This window comes from Nerophis ophidion, linkage group LG16 (genome assembly GCF_033978795.1).
Source record: "Nerophis ophidion isolate RoL-2023_Sa linkage group LG16, RoL_Noph_v1.0, whole genome shotgun sequence".
NCBI classification, from domain to species: Eukaryota; Metazoa; Chordata; class Actinopteri; order Syngnathiformes; family Syngnathidae; genus Nerophis; species Nerophis ophidion.
Genome location: NC_084626.1, coordinates 50,241,704 through 50,258,058, shown reverse-complemented (window position 1 = coordinate 50,258,058; position 16,355 = coordinate 50,241,704).

Here is a 16,355-nt window from a genome sequence, read left to right as displayed (position 1 = left end):
AGGTCAAGAGAATTATCTGCATTGCAAAACCATCCCTAGATCCCATTCCCTCCCCTCTGCTCCACGGTTACAAGAAATTCATTAACCCCCTCATAACTAAAATGATCAATCGTTCTCTCAAAACAGCTCTTATGAAACCCCCTCTGAAAAAAACAACCCTTGATCCCAAGCCCCTTTCAAATTACAGACCAATCTCTAATCTTCCATTCTTATCCATGACCACCCTAAAAAAATGTTTCCTCTCACCTCCAATTCAATCTCAAAAGTAACAGTCTATATGACAATTTCCAATCCGGTTTCCGAACCTCCTACAGCCCAGAAACGGCTCTCATCTGAAAAACCAGTGATCTGCTGATGTTTTCTGAAACCGGTTCCACATCCCTCCTCATTATTCTCGACCTCTCAGCTGCAATTGACACAATTGACTACCACATCCTCCTTCACCGTCTCTAGCACTTCATCGGCCTTTCCCCAACACAACCCTTTCCGTTCCTACCTCATTAGCAGGATCGAGGGGGTATGCTAAATCTCGTTCTCAAACTGTCACCTGTGGGGTCCCCCAGGGCTCTGTACTCAGTCCAACCCTCTTCACCATATACATGTTTTCCCTCGGGTGTGTCGTGAGCAGGCAGGGAATTAATTTCCACTGCTAGGCTGATGATACACTACCTCATAGTCTCCCCCTCTGGTTCCCCCACTGCCTCTGTTGCTCGTCTCAGCTCCTGCTTGGATGAGATAAACGCATGGATGAGATAAAACTTCCTGCAGCTGAATGGCTCAAAAACATCCAAAATGGTACCAACAACTCTGCTCTTCCTCCATTGTCTCAGTTTCACTCTAAGGCCACAACACACCCCTCTTTTCAACTGTTACCAGTTTTGGGGTCAAAGTTGACCCCCACCTCTCTTTCGACAATCATGTCTCCCACACCTGCAAAACCTCATTGATCACTTCTTTGACATTTATAAACTCCATCCTTTCCTCTCCCAATCTGCAGAGAAGCTTGTCCATGCCTCTGTGTCCTCCGGGTTGGATTACTGTAAGGCACTTCTCATTGGGATCCCTGGCAGGAGCATCTAAACTGGGTCTTAACGAGGGTGGGGTTATACGAGCCCATCACCCCCATCCTTCGCACACTTCACTGGCTTCCCGTCTCTGTGCGGAACGAATACAAGTTCCTTCTGCCCACCCACCACCGACTGCACGGGGATGCCCCCACTTGTCTCAGATCTGCTCATACAATACACCTCACCCAGAACCAGGTCAGGCCAACGGCACCGTCTGCACGTTCCTAAGAGTCAGACCATGGCGGTTAAGGCTTTTGAAGCTGCCGCTCCCCGTCCGCGAAATGCCCTTCCTGACCACCTCTGGGCCCCACGCTTTTTAAAAAGACTGAAGATGCACCTTTTTAGAAAAGCTTATGTAGCACTTTGGGGTTTGTTTTGAGATGAACAGTGCATTATAAATACATTGGATTATTAATATAATATGTTTAGTTTTCTTGATGCCTCTTTTCAGGTCATCTCTCCTCTTGCTGAGTGACAGCTGGCTCCAAACCCTTACTTCAGGCTTTGAGTATAGTTTGTACATCTTTATTATTATTTTTTAAATTTATTTATCTATTTTTTGTCCTGTCCATCTTCTCAGTTAAAACATATAGTTGATGTAGATGCCCATATCGGCTGTTCAGATTTACTTTACAAAAGAGAAGTGTAGAATACTTCTCTCGTTGCCTTATTTGAATTTGACTTAACTAATGAAAGTTTCTACACCATGGTTTCTAATTTGGAACATGTTTGACATGCTAACTGTGTCAACACAGGTTGCGATGTAGCACATAACAGCCTGAGTGTAGTCTTCCAGGCCTGGTTGTATGAAAATGTCCAAGTGTGTGCGCAATAGCAGTCGTGTCCTGTCCAAGAGCCCCCCTCCGGCCAAGTTTGAAGAGTTTGGATTTCAGGCTTTGTCCTCCTAAGGCTCGTATGAAGAGCAGTGAAAAGGGATCTGAAAGTCCCAGGTGTGGAAAGGGAGCTGCTCTGCATGCTTGCCTGGAATTTACTTTAGCATCGTAGTATCGGTAGATACAGTGGTCTGCCTTTGACTGACAGGGCCTCAATGTCAGGAGAACAGTAGCGGTGTGTAGGTTGATTGTCTGTAGACCAGGTCTGTGCAGATATAGACAAGAGTCCGCCTCCTCTGGTCTTACTGCAGGTTATGCCGCAGTTCTGTCGGTGGATGGTGCAACCTGCTAGCTGCCCCGCAGCGAAGGGTATAGCCGAGTGAAGCCAGGTTTCAGTCCTATCCTGGATGTAGTTCTTTGTCAGCTGTAATTCCAGTTTGTCCATTTTTTGGGCGTTGGAGAGGAAAACACTTGGTAACGGTTCTTTCCGTACCCTAGCAAGTAGTGAAGTGAAGTGAATTTTATTTATATAGCGCTTTTTCTCTAGTGACTCAAAGCGCTTTACATAGTGAAACCCAATATCTAAGTTACATTTAAACCAGTGTGGGTGGCACTGGGAGCAGGTGGGAAAGGTGTCTTGCCCAAGGACACAACGGCAGTGTCTAGGTCTTTTTAGACCAGTTGATCTGCCGCTTCTTTTCTTCCTCCTATGTCCCCCCCTCCCTTGTGGAGGGGGTCCGGTCCGATGACCATGGATGAAGTACTGACTGTCCAGAGTCGAGACCCAGGATGGACCGCTCGTCGGGACCCAGGATGGACCGCTCGCCTGTATCGGTTGGGGACATCTCTACGCTGCTGATCCGCTTGAGATGGTTTCCTGTGGACGGGACTCTCACTGCTGTCTTGGAGCCACTATGGATTGAACTTTCACAGTATCATGTTAGACCCGCTCGACATCCATTGCTTTCGGTCCCCTAGAGGGAGGGGGGGGGTTGCCCACATCTGAGGTCCTCTCCAAGGTTTCTCATAGTCAGCATTGTCACTGGCGTCCCACTGGATGTGAATTCTCCCTGCCCACTGGGTGTGAGTTTTCCTTGCCCTTTTGTGGGTTCTTCCGAGGATGTTGTAGTCGTAATGATTTGTGCAGTCCTTTGAGACATTTGTGATTTGGGGCTATATAAATAAACATTGATTGATTGATTGATTGATAGGATGGTGTAAGCGGGGATCCAACCTGCAACCCTCAAGTTGCTGGCACGGCCGCTCAACCAACCGAGCTATACCTGTACACCACCTGCCGCCCAAATGCCAATGAGATAAGCTCCAGCACCGACCGCGCCCCCGAAAGGGACAAGCGGTGGGAAATGGATGGATGGACATCAGTAAAACGAGGCATGATTACTTAGTAAACCATCTTGCACTCGTCCATTGTCATTTGAAGTTCCTTGGAGTAGGATTTGGAACCTCAGTCACGGAGAGTGGGAGGGGACTACAGAATTTTGACCGTGATTGCAGCACCATTTCTGGCCACATTACTACATATGGCTACTTTAAAGGCCTAATGAAACCCACTACTACCGACCACGCGGTCTGATAGTTTATATATCAATGATGAAATCTTAACATTGCAACACATGCCAATACGGCCTTTTTAGTTTACTAAATTACAATTTTAAATTTCCCGCATAGTTTCTTGTTGAAAACGTCGCGGAATGATGACGCGTAGGATGACGTGTTTTTGTGACGTTATTGGTTGGAGGGGACATACTAGCTCAGCACCACTTACGACTAAAAGTAGTGTCTTTTCATTGCATAATTACACAGTAATTTGGACATCTGTGTTGCTGAATCTTTTGCAATTTGTTCAATTAATAATGGAGACGTCAAAGAAGAATGCTGTTGGTGGAAAGCGGTGTATTGCAGCTGTCTATAGCACCGAGACACAGCCGGTGTTTCTTTGTTTGTTGTGAAGCTTTAACACAGAGCGGTCAAGCGAACATGTTTCTCTACGTCAACCAGCATGTTGACGTAGACCACAATCCAGGGAGGTTTCGCTATTTCCTCTGGATTGTTATTAGTCCACCGGAAAGTCCCGGGTGACGTCTCTACTCACCTGTAGTCCACAGTCGGCTGTAGATGCCACAAGACACACAAAAAAAACCCTCAATGCAAGTGATCTGTAACAATAGAACAAGGAAATCATTTTTTTTTTCCTGATGGTTTAAAGGAAATATGTTGCTCTGGCTTTTACACTTTCACCCTAGAAAAGTCCGGATGGTTCTTTTCCTCTTTGGTCCACAGTTTCCAAAAACAATTAGAAATGTGGACTCGTCAGACCACAAAACACTTTTCCACTTTGCATCAGTCCATCTTAGATGAGTTCAGGCCCAGCGAAGAGTTTCTGGGTGTTGTTGATAAATGACTTTGGCTTTGCATAGTAGAGTTTTGGCTTCACGGTGGCAGAGGGGTTAGTGCGTCTGCCTCACAATACGAAGGTCCTGCAGTCCTGGGTTCAAATCCAGGCTCGGGATCTTTCTGTGTGGAGTTTGCATGTTCTCCCCGTGAATGCGTGGGTTCCCTCCGGGTACTCCGGCTTGCTCCCACCTCCAAAGACATGCACCTGGGGATAGGCCCCTCCCACCTCCAAAGACATGCACCTGTGGATAGGTTGATCGGCAACACTAAATTGGGCCTAGTGTGTGAATGTGAGTGTGAATGTTGTCTGTGTTGGCCCTGCGATGAGGTGGCGACTTGTCCAGGGTGTACGCTGCCTTCCGCCCGATTGTAGCTGAGATAGGCGCCAGCGCCCCCCGCGACCCCGAAAGGGAATAAGAGGTAGAAAATGGATGGGATGGATGGATGGATGTTGCTCTGGAGGGCTTCACGGTGGGAGAGGGGTTAGTGCGTCTGCCTCACAATACGAAGGTCCTGCAGTCCTGGGTTCAAATCCAGGCTCGGGATCTTTCTGTGTGGAGTTTGCATGTTCTCCCCGTGAATGCGTGGGTTCCCTCCGGGCACTCCGGCTTCCTCCCACTTCCAAAGACATGCACCTGGGGATAGGTTGATTGGCAACACTAAATTGGCCCTAGTGTGTGAATGTGAGTGTGAATGTTGTCTGTCTATCTGTGTTGGCCCTGCGATGAGGTGGCGACTTGTCCAGGGTGTGCCCCGCCTTCCGCCCGATTGTAGCTGAGATAGGCGCCAGCGCCCCCCGCCACCCCAAAAAGGGAATAAGCGGTAGAAAATGGATGGATGGATGTTGCTCTGGAACATTCCAAATGGAATCCCGAGCATTTGAGTCCGTGGAGGTTCCACCGTTCATGACGGCACATAATACCTGGGATTTATATAGCGCTTTTTTAAGTACCCAAAGTCGCACATGATGATGTTCGAACGATACACCTTTTTTTCTAGATCATTCCTAAAACTCCACCGCAACTCAAATGTAAGACACACAAGCACACCATATGTGGCTGTGAAATAGTTGTGTGTGTCGTAAACAACCGGAGCTCCTGGAATCACTCAGCTGTCTAAATATGGAGCTGGTGAGGTGGACTCTGGGAGGAAGCTGCAGGCCTTTTCGTCCGAACACACACACACCCGCATACACACTGATAACACACAGACACACAAAAGCATTGACAGTAGTAAAGTATATACTTCAAGAGGAGAGGGAGTGTGAGAGTTCTAAGGTAATATAAATATTTACATGCAGGCTAGATTGTAGTATTTTAGCACACTGTTTACCATATTTGTCTTTTTGTCAGATGTTGACCAGATGACGCCAAGTACAATAGCGAAATGTAGTCGATACCACTACGATTACATCGATATTTTTGGTCTTCACAAAATCTTTTTTTCCTTTTTTAAAAATTCAGATTATGTTGATAAAGTCAGGAAATACGTCCCTGGACACATGAGGACTTTGAATATGACCAATGTATGATCCTGTAACTACTTGGTATTGGATCCATACCTACTTTTTTGGGCGTGGCTTTTGAGCAAGATGGGTGCAACTGTTTCTCTCTGCTGAAAGGCCTAAGGAAATCCACTAAAATCATCAAACTGCACTGACATCCAACAAAAGTCCAGACTGCTCGAAAAACAATGACTACCAATGCAAAGTTAGCAGCTGAAATGGTGGGAATTAAAGATTCCCTAAACTTTATGTCAAGGGAACTCAGTGAAGTGGTGGAACAACAGAGGAAACTGACAGGCCTCATGGAGGAGATCAGGCAGCTAAAGGCTATCATCCAACACAAGAATGAACGGATTGAGCTCTTAGAACAAAGAGTGGATGATTTGGAACAGTATTCCAGAGCTGATGACCTTGTGGTCACTGGCTTGGAGACCAGGCATCGGAGTTATGCCCGGGTTGCTGGCCCACCTGATGACAAGCATGGTGAGGATGCACCATCTGAGGAGCTTGACACCTTGGAGCAACAAGTGGTACGCTACATGAAGAGTAAACATATTCCTCTGGAGAGTCAGCACATATCAGCATGTCACATTATTCCAAGTAAGGACAAAAAAAACAAGCCTAAAGTCATCATCACGTTTGCAAATAGAAAGCACAAAGTGGACATTTTGAAGGCAGCTAAAAAACTTAAAGGCACTGGAGTTTATCTAAATGAGCACCTGACAAAGAAAAATGCGGAAATTGCTTGGACAGGCCGGATCCTCAAAAAGCAAAATAAAATCCAATCGACCTGGACCAGGAATGGAAAAGTTTTCATCCGGACAAACGGACCACCAGAACAAGCCAAAGTGATTGTGATGAGAACAATGAAAGACCTGGATCAGTACAAATGAACATAGTGAGTGCATTTTTCATTTTCTTTTTTTTCTTTTTTTGCTTGATAATTGGATCTCCTGTAAGGAACTCATGACTCTTTCTTTCAAGACTAAAGCCCTATCAAGTGTTGATTACACAGAACGTGGCACATTTGATTTTCAGAATGAAGTGGATCCAGAGACTCATTTATTTAAGCATGTTAAGGATTCTTGCCAGTATTATACTGAGGAACAACTTGATGACGCAAGCATAGAAAATACATTTTCTTTGATTCATTTTAATTGTAGAAGTCTACCAAAACACTTTGCTAAAATCAAAGATGTTTTAGAGTCCCTTAAAGGTAGATTTAAAGTCATTGCTTTATCTGAAACGTGGATAAAGAAAGACAAGGAGATTGATCTGAAATTAAAGGACTATGATCTGTATGTCACTAACAGAGACAATAGGACTGGAGGAGGGGTGGCCCTCTATATATATAATGAACTTAAATGCAGACCAGTTAAATGTATGACAATGGCCATAAATGATTTACTGGAGTGTGTAGCTGTTGAGATAGAATTACAACAAAACAGAAACATTGTTGTTGCATGTGTATATAGAAAACCAGGATCAAAAGTGGAAACCTTCATGGATAAATTAGAGGAAATGATTAATGGTTTAAATAAAAATAAAACTATTGTAATTTGTGGAGATTATAATATTGATCTTCTAAAGGAGGATTCACATAAACAAACATCAGATTTTTTAGAGATATTATATGAAAAAGGGCTGTACCCATTAATTACAAAGCCTAGCAGAATAACCACAACTAGTGCAACCTTAATAGACAATATCTTTACAAATGTTTTAGGGATTCACATCACTACTGGGTTAGTGATAAATGACATAAGTGATCATCTGCCTATATTTGCAATATTTGACTATCAATTCCCTAAAAGAACATACTATCAAATACTTAAGAGGAAAAGAAGTGTCAACCATATTAACAACTTTAGGGATGACCTATTAAAACAAGAGTGGAAAGAGGTGTACACAGACGATATAAATACTGCCTATGATTCTTTTCTTAAACATTATATTACTCTGTATAACAAGCATTGTCCTGAGGTTCCATGCAGATCTAAACAAAGGCAAAATAATGCACCTTGGATGACAAACAGTTTGAAAAATGCATGTAAAAAGAAAAATAGACTTTATAAGGAGTTTATCAAATCAAGAACAGAGAATGCTGAAAAACGATATAAAAACTACAAAAACAAGTTGACCAATATATTGAGACAAGCAAAAAGGGAATATTACAAAAGAATGTTGCATGAAAATAAAAATAACATAAAGGCTACATGGAATATTTTAAATAAAGCAATAGGGAATAGGACAAGGCGAACAGAACTACCTAGATGTTTTAAAAAAGATAATATGTTAATTGAAAACAAAGATGAAATTGTCAATGAATTGAATCAATTCTTTGTAAATGTAGGACCTAGCTTAGCAAACAAAATACCTAGAGCTAATGATCAATCAGGGGATGTCTGGAAAAGGGAAAATAGGGTTATGCAGTCAATGTTTCTTAGTGAAGTGACTGAGAATGAAATATTATCTGTGGTTTACAAACTAAAAAACAAGACCTCAATAGACAATGAGGGCATTGACATGAGTATAATAAAAAACACAATTGATTGCATCATTAAACCATTGCATTATATAATTAATTGTTCTTTTAAAGTAGGAGTTTTCCCAGACAGTATGAAAACTGCTAAGGTTATACCTATATTTAAAACCGGAAATAAACATACATTTGGTAATTATAGACCAGTATCTCTCTTATCCCAATTTTCAAAAGTGCTTGAAAAACTATTTGTTAATAAATTAGACTGTTTTATTGAAAAACATAAATTATTAAATGAAAATCAGTATGGATTTCGATCAAACAGGTCTACGAGCTTGGCCATCATGAACATTATTGAAGAGATTACAACTGCAGTTGATCAAAATAAATACACAATAGGAGTGTTCATTGATTTAAAGAAGGCATTTGACACTGTAGATCATCAAATTCTCATTTCTAAATTATATACTTATGGAGTCAGAGGAGTTGCACTGGACTGGTTAACCAGTTATTTACATCAACGACAGCAATATGTTGAGATCGATGATCATAGGTCAGAATGTATGAATATTGAATGTGGAATTCCACAAGGTTCGATTTTAGGACCCAAACTTTTTACTTTATATATAAATGATATTTGTGAGGTTTCGAAAATTTTACAGTGCGTATTATTCGCAGACGATACAAATTTATACTGTTCAGGAGATGACTTGAACATTTTAGCCAATAATATTAAAGAGGAAATGGTTAAACTAAAATTGTGGTTTGATATAAATAAATTATCTTTAAATTTGGAAAAGACTAAGTATATGGTATTCGGTAATAAAAGAAAGATGGAAGTTAGTTTATCCATAAACAATGTGAAAATTGAGAAGGTGTCTGAAATCAGATTTCTTGGGGTCATCTTAGATGAAAAGTTGACATGGAAAGCTCATATAATGCATGTGAAAAATAAGGTATCTAAAAGTTTATTTATTTTGAACAAGGTTAAATATAGTTTTCCATACAACACAATGAGAATGTTATATTGCTCAATTATTCTACCTTATTTCAATTATTGTGCAGAAATATGGGGAAATACATATAGCAACATAATGCCTTTATTTCTTTCACAGAAAAGAGCAATTCGAATCATTTTTAAAGTAGGATATAGAGACCACACAAATCCACTCTTCATTAGGTCAGGATTACTAAAACTAAAAGACATTGTAGAATTGAATACACTATTAATGATGTTCAAAGCGAGAAATAAAGTTCTTCCGAAGGACATACAAAAGTTATTTGTGTTCACATCTGAAGATGAAAACCACAGAAGGCCGTAAGACTTTAAACATCCAAGAGTGCGAACAAATTTGAAACAAATGTGCTTGTCTGTTGTTGGTGTGAAAGCATGGAATTCTCTAAACAAAGACTTAAAAAGCTGTAAGAATATATTTGTTTTTAAAAAGAGTTACAAAAAGAGAAAACTGAAATTATATCAAACTGAGTTTTGATTTAGATTGGACGTGTCATTGTGAAAGTGCTTAAAGGAAAATGCAAAAGTATGTTGGAGTTTGGGTGTTGGTGGAGGGAACGGTTATAAAGTCATCAAAAATAATTGGTGTTAAAAAGGGGGCAGATAAATATAAGAATATTATTCTTCCATCTGCTCCTTTCTGATCATGGAAATGTATAAGAAAGAAAAACAAAAAAAAAACAATGATAGTGTCAATTGTACGTGGCTTGTAAATATGCATTTTCATGAAAGGAATAAAAATAAATGATGAAATGATGATGATGAAAAGTAGAAGCATTTAAGTCTCACCTTAAAACTCATTTGGATACTCTAGCCTTTAAACAGACTCCCGTTTTAGACCAGTTGATCTGCCGTTTCTTTTCTTTTTCTCCTATGTCCCACTCTCCCTTGTGGAGGGGGTCCGGTCCGATCCGGTGCCCATGTACTGCTCGCCTGTGTATCGGCTGGGGACATCTCTGCGCTGCTGATCCGTCTCCGCTTGGGATGGTTTCCTGCTGGCTCCGCTGTGAACGGGACTCTCGCTGCTGTGTTGGATCCGCTTTGGACTGGACTCTCGCGACTGTGTTGGATCCATTGTGGATTGAACTTTCACAGTATCATGTTAGACCCGCTCGACATCCATTGCTTTCCTCCTCTCCAAGGTTCTCATAGTCATCATTGTCACCGACGTCCCACTGGGTGTGAGTTTTCCTTGCCCTTATGTGGGCCTACCGAGGATGTCGTAGTGGTTTGTGCAGCCCTTTGAGACACTAGTGATTTAGGGCTACATAAGTAAACATTGATTGATTGATCGATTGATAAATGTGTGGTATCATCCAAAACTAATGTAAAAGTATCAAAGAAAAGAATATGTGATTATTACATTTTAACAGAAGTGTAGATAGAACATGTTAAAAGAGAAAACAGCGCAACACCTACCCTTTACATCAGTATTTCTTAAATCATATTATTATTGGTTTATTAGGTATTATATTTTATTGTATGATCCTGTAACTACTTGGTATCGGATCGATATCTAAATGTGTGGTATCTTCCAAAACTAATGTCGAGTATCAAAGAAGAGAAGAATAAGGGATTATTACATTTTAACAGAAGTGTAGATAGAACATGTTCAAACAGAAAATAAGCAGATATTAACAGTAAATGAACAAGTAGATCAATAATCAATTTTACAGTTTGTCCCTCAAAATGACAAAATAATAGGTGTATAAATGACACAATATGTTACTGCAGACTAAATTAGGAGTCTTTGTTTGTTTACTTACTACTAAAAGACAAGTTGTCTAGTATGTTCAACATTTTATTTAAGGACTAAATGACAATAATAAACATATGTTCAATGTACTCTACGATTTTCTGTTAAAATAAGACAATGACATTTTTTTGTGGTACCCTTTATTTAGAATAGTATCGAAATACATTTTGGTACCAGTACCAAAATATTGGTATCGGGACAACCCTAGTCCCGTGTGACACAACACTAAGTTTTGATGTTTCAGGTCTGTTTGTAGTATCTAAAGACAAATACAATATAACCCCCTCGTACTTTGACTCAAACTATCAGCTTTTTTTTCTAACAACATTTGTCTTTTGCCGCTTTTTGTCTTGCAGTTTTACTGTGGGTCATTTCCCTGACAAAATGTTGCGGACCAACAAAACCAATGGCCCCCGGGGCCGCACTTTGGACACCTCCGCTTAAGACCACGTCCAACAGGTGGACTAAGGATGAGACAAAACCCTAACAGAATTGAAAGATAAGTTTGGAGACACTGTCATAATACTGGCTATGGTGATGGAATGCCTCCCGAGGTTTTCTGAAACTCAAATCTGCTATAAGTTGAAGCATCTTTAACGCCTGAGAACTTCAAATCCTGGCACAACTGGTGAACTTGTCCCCGGATCTAATTTGGGTGAAGGATCTCAAGAAAATATAGTTGTGCGGACGACTTGGTGGCCAACCCGAGTGTGGTTGGACGCCTGTATTGAATAGTCAATCGGATGCTTTTCAGTTTGAAGGGAAAACTAAAGGTGAAACCTCAGATGGGGAGGAGAGCCATCGCCCTGCGGATAAGCAATCAGAAAGGACTGAAACAAGAACGCACTGGTCTCTAGAATTCTGGATGATAAGGAACAACATGCATGATCACCCTCCACCTTCATGGTAGAACAGCATTATAAATTGGTTTGGGAAGCAGCAAACAAAAAGAATCAGATTAACTGGATTCCCAGCAACACCTGATTTGGACAACTCCAGGCTGGGTGAGGAGGTCTCAGCCGAGAAGGTGTGCAGAGCGATCAAACGTGGGAACCTCTCCAGTGCTCCGGGCCCAGAATCAATAAAACTCATAAGGGTCAAAGAACGCTCTGGTCTCTAGAATTTTGGATGATAAGGAACAACAGGCATGTTCACTGTCTACCTTCATGGTAGAACAGCATTTATAAGTTAGTATGCGAAGCAGCCACCAAAAAAAATCTGATTAACTGTATTCCCAGCGACAATCAGGCTGGGTGAGGAGGTCTCAGCCGAGGAGGTGTGCAGAGCGATCAAACGTGGGAACCTCTCCAGTGCTCCGGCACCCAGAATCAATAAAACTCATAAGGGTCAAAGAACGCTCTGATCTCTAGAATTTTGGATGATAAGGAACTACAGGCATGTTCACTGTCTACCTTCATGGTAGAACAGCATTTATAAGTTGGTATGCGAAGCAGCCACCAAAAAAAATCTGATTAACTGGATTCCCAGCGACAGCTGATTTGGACAACTCCAGGCTGGGTGAGGAGGTCTCAGCCGAGGTGGTGTGCAGAGCGATCAAACGTGGGAACCTCTCCAGTGGTCCGGGCCCAGAATCAATAAAACTCATAAGGGTCAAAGAGTTGGATCCAAAAGAGGAGAAGTTGTCAGCTTTATTCTCCGCCTCTCTGATCAACTTGTCGTTGCGAAATACTATCTGTCCAATGCCTTGGGTATGAAGATCACACCATCTTCGAGACTCTCTTGCAGGTTGCACACCATCTTCCCAGAAAGTAGTTTTCCAACCATAAAACCACAGCACTTGTTGGCATCAACCCTCATGCCAGACTGTTCCAGGAAGCTCTCAAGGATATCGATGTTGACAGCCATGCCAGCCCAAGAGTGGCTCACCAAGACCAAATCATCAGCAAGCGCAGAAAACTAGCAGATGTGCGTGACTTAAGTGTCTGGCCGATCCAGGCTCTCTGCCTTCTGTGGACGATGTACAGGATAGCTCTTTCTTCTAGTACTTCCTCGTTAGTTATCTTGTCCAACCAGATCTTCATGACCTTCCTCCACATCAGACCTTGGCAAATTAAGGCCCGGGGACCACATGCAAGGGTGGAGTGCCCCAAGTGGAGGAGTTCAAGTACCTAGGAGTCTTGTTCACGAGTGGGGGAAGAGTGGATCGTGAGATCGACATGCGGATCGGTGCGACGTCTTCAGTAATGCGGACGTTGTATCGATCAGTTGTGGTGAAGAAGGAGCTGAGCCGGAAGGCAAAGCTCTCAATTTACCGGTCGATCTACGTTCCCATCCTCACCTATGGTCATGAGCTTTGGGTCATGACCGAAAGGATAAGATCACGGGTACAAGCGGCCGAAATGAGTTTCCTCCGCCGTGTGGCGGGTCTCTCCCTTAGAGATAGGGTGAGAAGCTCTGCCACCCGGGAGGAACTCAAAGTAAAGCCGCTGCTCCTTCACATCGAGAGGAGCCAGATGAGGTGGTTCGGGCATCTGGTCAGGATGCCACCCGAACGCCTCCCTAGGGAGGTGTTTAGGGCACGTCCAACCGGTAGGAGGCCACGGGGAAGACCCAGGACACGTTGGGAAGACTATGTCTCCCTGCTGGCCTGGGAACGCCTCGGGATCCCCCGGGAAGAGCTGGACGAAGTGGCTGGGGAAAGGGAAGTCTGGGCTTCCCTGCTTCGGCTGCTGCCCCCGCGACCCGACCTCGCATAAGCGGAAGATGGATGGATGGATGGACCACATGCGGCCCGTTGCGTCTGGCCTGCCGGACATTCCCAAATATTTTTTTTAGATCTTTAAGATGGAAAGTGTAGCTGCCATTATGATGTGCACTCATGTTTTCTATTGACCGTAAGTCTTGAACTATACAACATATTTCAATGGTTGGAATCTGCGCTTTTGCATGATATTTTAGTGACTAGTGTTGTCCTGATACCAATATTATTTTGATACTTTTCGGTACTTTTATAAATAAAGGGGACTAGAATTAATTGCATTACTGGCTTTATTTTAACTAAAAATCTTAGGTTGTGGCGGACCGGTGCTTTTCAGAGGCGGTATGGTACCGAATATGATTCATTAGTATCGTCGTATTATACTAATACCCGTATACGTACAACCCTACTAGTTGCTATGGTAATCTACGTCACAGTAGGTCAGACGAGACACCAAGCAGTGTGGGTGGGGAGCGTTTCCACAGAACAGCGACAGACGTGAAAGGAGATTTTTACAAGAAAGTTCTAAAGCTTATATCACATATATCAGATTGTAAATGTTTTTTGGTTTTTACCCTTTCGCTGAGTTTGTTGCATTTGGCTTGATTGTAAAACATGTCTATTGAGAGAGGGTATGACGTTCTTACGTTCTCAATATTCAATGTTTTGTCTTTCATAGAAAAAAATCAAATTCCATTCTGTTTTTAAGGCGGTCTGTCATTACATTTTTAGCATGTATTAGTTTTCCTAAAAATAGATAAACCGGTATTCAGACACATTTTTTTCTCTAAATTTGGCCCCCGAGTCAAAATAGTTGCCCAGGCCTGCTCCACATCCACATCTCTATGTCGCTTACCAGCCGTCTGGTCTCTCCTTTGTCAAGTGTCCATGGCTCTGCACCGTACAGCGATGGTACACCAGACCACCGTCTTGATTATTCTCTTTATCAAAGTCACCCGAAAGACCTTCGTCAGTTATTTTCTCTTAGAAAACACATCTTCCGCAGATGTGATCCGTGACTTGATGTCTTTGTCAGAGTATCCGTAATTTAACTCTGTTTTTTTACATGCTCAGCTGAACCAATCTCTTTAGTTATGCTCTTTACTTAATACAGTGGTTCTCAACCTTTTTTCAGTGATGTACCTCCTGTGAACATTTTTTTTTTTAATTCAAGTACCCCCTAATCAGAGCAAAGCATTTTTGGTTGAAAAAAAGAGATAAAGTAAAATACAGCAAGCACTATGTCATCAATTTCTGATTTATTAAATTGTATAACAGTGCAAAATATTGCTCATTTGTAGTAGTATTTCTTGAACTATTTGGAAAAAATATATATAACAATAACTAAAATCTTGTTGAACTTGTTGAAAACTAAACAAGTGATTCAATTATAAAGATTTCTACACATAGACGTAATCCATCCATCCATCTTCTTCCGCTTATCCGAGGTCGGGTCGCGGGGGCAACAGCCTAAGCAGGGAAACCCAGACTTCCCTCTCCCCAGCCACTTCGTCTAGCTCTTCCCGGGGGATCCCGAGGCGTTCCTAGGCCAGCCGGGAGACATAGTCTTCCCAACGTGTCCTGGGTCTTCCCCGTGGCCTCCTACCGGTTGGACGTGCCCTAAACACCTCCCTAGGGAGGCGTTCGGGTGGCATCCAGACCAGATGCCCGAACCACCTCATCTGGCTCCTCTCCATGTGGAGGAGCAGCGGCTTTACTTTGAGTTCCTCCCGGATGGCAGAGCTTCTCACCCTATCTCTAAGGGAGAGACCCAAACTCATTTCGGCCGCTTGTACCCGTGATCTTATCCTTTCGGTCATGACCCAAAGCTCATGACCATAGGTGAGGATGGGAACGTAGATCGACCGGTAAATTGAGAGCTTTGCCTTCCGGCTCAGCTCCTTCACGTAATCATCAACTTAAAAGTGCCCTCTTTGGGGATTGTAGTAGAGATCCATCAGGATTCATCCACTTAATTCTAAACATTTCTCTAAACATTTCTTCACAAAAAAAAATAAATCGTTAACATCAATATTTATGGAAGATGTTCACAAAAATTCTAGCTGTCAACACCGAATATTGCATCGTTGCATTTCTTTTCACAGTTTATGAACTTACATTCATATTTTGTTGAAGTATTATTCAATAAATATATAAAGGATTTTTGAATTCAATGTTTATCAATCAATGTTTATTTATATAGCCCCAAATCACAAATGTCTCAAAGGACTGCACAAATCATTACGACTACAACATCCTCGGAAGAACCCACAAAAGGGCAAGGAAAACTCACACCCAGTGGGCAGGGAGAATTCACATCCAGTGGGACGCCAGTGACAATGCTGACTATGAGAAACCTTGGAGAGGACCTCAGATGTGGGCAACCCCCCCCTCTAGGGGACCGAAAGCAATGGATGTCGAGCGGGTCTAACATGATACTGTGAAAGTTCAATCCATAGTGGCTCCAACACAGCCGCGAGAGTTCAGTTCAAAGCGGATCCAAGACAGCAGCGAGAGTCCCGTCCACAGAATCTCACGTACATCTTGGCATACCTTCAAGTACC